The sequence below is a fragment of the Marmota flaviventris genome, chromosome X, assembly GCF_047511675.1.
Source record: "Marmota flaviventris isolate mMarFla1 chromosome X, mMarFla1.hap1, whole genome shotgun sequence".
NCBI classification, from domain to species: Eukaryota; Metazoa; Chordata; class Mammalia; order Rodentia; family Sciuridae; genus Marmota; species Marmota flaviventris.
This window is the reverse complement of record NC_092518.1, coordinates 19,667,892-19,674,558: the sequence shown is the minus strand read 5'-3', so window position 1 is coordinate 19,674,558 and position 6,667 is coordinate 19,667,892. Positions and strand designations below refer to the sequence as shown.

Sequence of the window (6,667 nt, the reverse complement as noted above, 5' to 3'; positions counted from 1 at the left end):
AAGGAACTGCAGTAAAACTAGAAACAAAGTTACGTAATGGCTATAACAAGACCTTACCTATCAATAATTACCGTAATGTAAGTGGATTACAATCTTTAAGACAAATGGTGAGTTAATGGAATAGAAAAAAATGACTATATATTGATTACAAGAAACTTACCTCACCTTTAAGGACACACATAGACTGAAATTGAAGGGATACAAAATGTTATTCCGTGCAAATGGAATCCAAAAGAAATCAGGAGTAGCCATTCTAATATCAGTTGAAATAGACTTTAAATCAAAAGCTGTAAAAAAATGAGGTCATTTTATAAATTTAGCAAGACGAGATAACAATTCTAACTATATTCACACCCAGCATCTAGATATATAAAGGGAGACATAAATGGAGTGATGATTTTCAAAACACCAGTAGCAATGGAAATTATCACCACACTTTTGGCAATGAATACATCATCCAGACATAAAGTCAATTCAGAAAAAATAGAGATGAATTTCCCCCTAGATCAAATGGACTTAACAAACACCTACAGAATATGTCCAACAGCTACCAAATACACATTTTTTTTCTCATCAGTGCATGCAACAAGACAACATGGTAGATGATAATGATAGGTCACAAAATGAGTCTCAACAAATTTTAACAACTGATCTCATACTGAGTAGCTTTTCTGACCACAATGCTATAAAACTAGAAATTGGTAATAAAAACTTTGGAATCTATACAAGTACATGGAAGTTAACTTTCGTTTGAATGATTATTGGATCAAAGAAGAACAAAAAATGAAATTTAAAAATGTATTAAAAAATAAAATAAAACTATAATACTAAAACTTGTGGGATACAGCAAAGATAGTACTAAGCAAGAAGTGTATAGTAATCAATGTCCATGTCAAGAAAAGGAGAAAGATCTCAACTAACGTATGGCTGTGTCTCAGGGGCTTGAAAAACAAGAACAAACCATGCCCAAAATTAGTAGAAGGAAATAAATAAATGTGAAAATAAGTGAAATAGCAACTAAAAATAAGACCAAATGAGAATGAAACATAAGATGTTTATTTGAAAACACAAACAAAACAGAGACACTTATCTAGACTATGAAAATGAGAAAAAAGGAACATAATAAATCATAGATGAAAAGGGAAACTTTATAACTCACACCACACATGTACAAAAGATAATGTTATGAACAACTATATACCAATATATTTGATGATCTAAAAGAAATGGACAAATCCCTAGACACATACCTCTTAGCAAGACTGAATCATGAAGATATACAGAACTTGAGCAGACCAATAAGTGTAAGATTGACTCAATAATAAAATGCACCCCATCAAAGGGAAGCCCAAAACCAGATGTATTCAGTGCTAAATTCTGCCAAACACTTAATTAAAACTAATTATAATTCTCCTAAAATTATTCAAAAATATAAAAGAGTAAGAAATTATTCCAAACACATTCTGTGGAGGCCAGAATTAACCTGATACCAAAACCAGGTAAGTACACAAGAAAAAAAGGTATAAGCCAATATTATTGATAAACATACATGCAAAAATCCCCTCCAAAATACTAGCAAGCCAAATCCAATAGTATATAAAAATGATTATTCACCAGATGAGATTCATTTCAGGGATGGTTAAATATAGACAATTCAGTAAATGTGATGTGTCATAGCCACAGAATAAAGGACCAAAATCATATTGTTATCTCAATAGATACATAAAGGGCATTTAATAAAGTTCAGCATCCCTTCGTAATAAAAATGCTGAAAAAGTAGGTATAGAATAAATATATATCAATATAAGAAAGCCCATTTATAATAATCAAACAGAAAACCTGAAAGCTTTCTAGGCTCTGGAAAAAGAGAAACATGCTCACTTTGACCAATTTTACTCAACATGGCTCAGGAAGGCTTAGCCAGAACAATCATGCAAAAGAAAGAGCACACTAGAATTAGAAAATAAATCAAGTTGACACTCTTTGCAGATGACATGATCTTATATTTATAAAACCCCCCAAATACCCCCAAACAATACCAGAATAAATGAATTCAGCAAGTTGTAGGATATGAAATCAATTTACAATCAGGAATGTTGCTATAAGCCAATAGTAAATTATCTGAAACAGAAATCAAATAAACAATCCCACTTATATAACATCTACAAAATACATAGGAATATATTTAAGCAAAGAGATGATAGATCTCTAAAATGAAAATTAGACAAAAATTGAAAAGTATACAAAAAGTTGAAGATATCATATTCATGGATGGGAAGAATCAATATTGTTAAAATTAACAAACTACCCATAGTACTTACAGATTCAATGTAATCCCTATAAAAATACCAATAATATTCTTCACAGAACTAGAAAAACAATTCTAAAATTTATATGGAACCATAGAAAAACCTGAATAGCAAAGTCATCTTCGGCAAAAAGAACAAAGCATGAGGCATTGCTCTACCTGACTTCAAAACACACTATAAAGCTGTAGTAATCAGAGTGGTATGGTGTTCACATAAAAAAGACATATAGAACAATTAAATGGAATATAGAACTTCGAAGTAAACTCATGTACCTCAAAATCAAGTGATTATTTTTTTGACAAAGGCTGTAAGAATACAATAGAGAAAGCATAGATTTCTTGTTTTCTTTCGGTTCACTAAACTTATTTTTAAAATCATAAAATGTTTCTTACAAAATAGTATTACATTCTGCACACTTCTCTGAACAGATGCCAGGGATATGTGGACTACTGTTACTTTCCTCCCTGTCCCATCCCACGAAATGTTTACAGTGAACACAAAGCCAGGTGTTCACAATAATTACATGGGGGGGATATTTTTAAACCACCAACAATGAACTAAAAATAAAATTCACTCATTCCGCTGATATTTCAAAATGTCAACGTTAGTTTTTGCATGCCCTTCCCCACCCCCAAGCCTGTTTGTAAGGAGCTAAAACATTATATCTGGTGAATAGCAAAGATCTCACTGCACCTCAAATGTAGAACACCTATGAAGCAGAGGAATGTTGGCTTTTTCAACAGAAGCAGATTTTAAAAAAAGATTTAGGACTCCTTCAATTCTTTACTATTTTTAAAATTTTTTTATAGTTGTAGATTGACAGAATGCCTTTATTTGTTTGGCTTTTTAGGCAGTGGTAAGGATCGAACCCAGTGCCTCACACATGCTAGGCAAGCACTCTGCCACTGAGCTATAACTCTAGCCCAATTCTTCACTAGTTTTAGAAAAACTTTCCATAATACTGCTTCACATTGTTTTGCAGCAAATACTCTGCATTCTGTATCTGGTCCTGTATTCATGTGATGGTGATTATCTGATCTTTGGATCCTTCTAAAGGCTCATCAATTTTGATCAAGGTTCCCAACTCAGGATGGATTTGCTTTATCAGCTGACACCCTCTGCCAATAATAGACTCAGCCAAATATTTGGTAATAGTTGTGTTGTAATAATAGGTCCACCAAGATCACCATATGAGCCACAATTCCCTGCATAGGAATAATAATATCCAGAGCCAGTCTGTGATTCATAAACCATCTGCCATTCTAATGGAGTCTATGTATCACAGAGTCCCAAGTTTCATAAGCACTGGAACCAACGATGCCATCATAGAAGTCTCCAGGTCTTCCTCTTCTGTCATGGACCATTAGTTCTCCTCCTCTAGATGGTGGAGGAAGAAGATTCTGAACTCTACTACCACCCCAGCCACCTCAACCAGGAGGAGGAGGTGGTGGTTTGTGACAAGGGCTTATATCATCATAATCTCTTCTAAAGGCATGGGAAGCCCTTCCATCATAAAAATTGGGATCATAAAGCTATGCACAGCCTTTGATTGGAGACTCAGATATAAGATCAAGCATGATCTTTATACACTCTACCACCCTATCAGGCTTTCCTCCAAAGAACAACTCTGTCAGTGGAATGAGGACAGCATTCCTAAAAATGCTGGATTATTGTCTGAGTGTTCTCTCAAAGTTCTTTGATTTTAGCAGCTTTGACCCCAGTGATACCTCCTGCCAGACTCTGATGAACAACAGTCTCAACTCACAGTCAAAGTAGCTTCCTTTATAGTATTGGTACTCTTCCAAGGTAGGTATAATTTTCTTCAGGAGTTCTCCACTTGTTTCCATATAAGCACTGATACTCAATATGCACTCAGGGCCACTGCTGTATGGGACTAAAACACCAGCATTGTAGTCAGACCAGAGAGCCTTAATATTCATACCTCCTTTCCCAATCACTGCCCCAGCAGTCTTTCTCTGAAGCAGAATTTGTAATTCAACCATCTCATTAGTGGTTTTACATCTTTTAAATGCTTACTCCTCTTTCATATCTTCTGCAGAGCACTTACCGAATTCACCATTGGTGTTGGTGTTAGGGAAGGTTTCCTCTGGCTGTTCAGTTTCCATTTTTTTTTTTTTTGTATTAAATGGATACACCAATCCAGATTGGACAGGAGATGGCAGCCCATGTAATGATGACTACATGCTACCCAGGATAATTTTCAATAAATGTCACTGGGATAATTAGACATCCACATAACAAAAGAACAAAGCTATACTCCTATAGTACATCAGTTACAAAACTCAAATCAAAATGGATTGAGGACTTAAATATAAGGCCTAAAACTTTGAAACTATTGGAAGAAAACACAGTGGAAACACTTCAGGATATTTGAAGGAGCTCTTGGGGGAATAAAACCCCAAAATACAGTGAACAAAAGCAAAATAGAATACACTCAATGCCATGAATTTTCCTCTTAGGACTGCCTTCATAGTGTTGCAGAGATTTTTATAGGTTGTGTTATTACTCTCATTTAACTCTAAGTATTTTTTAATTTCATCTCTGATTTCTTCTGCTATCCATTGGCTATTCAATAGTATATTATTTAATCTCCAGGTTTAGAACACCTTCTATTTTTTATTTTATCATTGATTTGTAATTTCATTATGATCTGATAAAATGCAAGGATTATCTCTATTTTTTTGTATTTGTGAACAGTTACTTGTGGCCTAGGCTATAGTCTATTTTAGAGAAGGATCTGTGTGCCACTGAGAAGAAAGTATATTCAGTTATGGATGGATGAAATATTCTTTATATTTCCGTTAAGTCAAAATTATTAATTGTACTTTTCTGTTCTGTAGTTTCTTTATTTAGTTTTTGTTTGGAAGATCTATTGAGTGGTGAGAGGAGTATGTTAAAGTCACCCAGTATTATTGTGTTGTGGTCTATTTGATTCTTGAAATTGTGAAGGGTTTGTTTGATGTATGCAGGTGCTCCATTATTTGAGGCATAAATATTTAAGATCGTTATGTCTTATTGATGTATCGTTCCCTTAACCAGTATGAAATGGTCTTCTTGATCCCTTCTGATTGATCTTTTGCTTGAAGTCCACTTCAAGAAAACACAAGTGAGGATAGGGACCCATCCTTTTGAAAGTTCTCACCATAAAAATATAATAAATGTTTGAGGAGATAAATATCTCTAACTTGATTTAAACATTATGCACTGTATATATCTATGGAAATATACCCCATTAATATGTACACTCTTTGTTTTATGTGCCAGTTAAAAATAGATTATAAAAATTTATTTAAAAATATAAGTGAACATGGGGTTGGGGTTGTGGCTCAGTGTAGAATGCTTGCCTAGCATGTGTGAGGCACTGGGTTCGATTCTCAATATCACATATAAACAAGTAAATGAATGAAGGTCCATCAATAACTAACAAAAATTTTTTAAAAATGTAAGTGAACATATTGAAGTGTAAAAGTGATCAAAATATATGCATGCATTAATATGCCACAATGATTCCCAATATTCTGTATAATTTATATGTAACAAGAAATAATTATTTAAAAAATAGAAGTCAATTTCCAAACATATATTGAGGATAAACCATGTAAAATTCAATGATAATAAGAATAACAAAACATAAATCCCACCTTCCAGGAAGTCATAATTTAGTTGTGGACTTAGACAAATACATGAGAATTTCTGTAAATCCTCTACTTTATAAAAATGAAAGGTAATAGGACTGTTATAAAGCTATATTTAAACAAGTATATTTTCAAAAGTACAGGTTCAGCTTGATACAGTGGCATATGCCTCAAATCCCAGAGTCTTGAGAGGTTGAGTCAAGATAGCATGTTCAAGGGGCCACTTGGGCAACTTAGTGAGACCATGTGTCAAAATAAAAATAAAGGTCTGAGGGTGTAGCTCAGTTGTAAAATGCCTTTGGATTCAATCCTCAAAACAAAGTACAACACACCCTAGAGATTCAGAGGAATGGTAAAACACTGGTTCTGGTGTTGCCTGAGGTGGTATCATGAAATAGTGAGGAATGACACAATGGCAAGGGGAAAAATTCTATACGGGGAAGAAAATAAAAATCTAAGGAACTTGGATGAGTTTCTTCTTAGAAAATCTTAGATTTTTTCTTTACATACATGGCATAAATCCTGCATAAACATTGAAACATTAGTGTGATTATTAATTTTGGATGATTATATTCCTTTTCATATGTATTAACCAGCTTATCTGTAGTGACATAGCAATACATTTTTAAATTTTTAATTATGCTGTCGACATAAAAAAAATCAGAAAGCATAGAGAGCAGATGTGTATTCCACGGGATCTAA

General features: G+C 33.6%; 1 pseudogene; it reads right to left on the bottom strand.

The window, feature by feature from the left end:
- Positions 1-3,249: 3,249 nt before the first annotated feature.
- On the bottom strand, positions 3,250-4,435 carry LOC114085936 (heterogeneous nuclear ribonucleoprotein K pseudogene; annotated as a pseudogene).
- Positions 4,436-6,667: the final 2,232 nt, after the last annotated feature.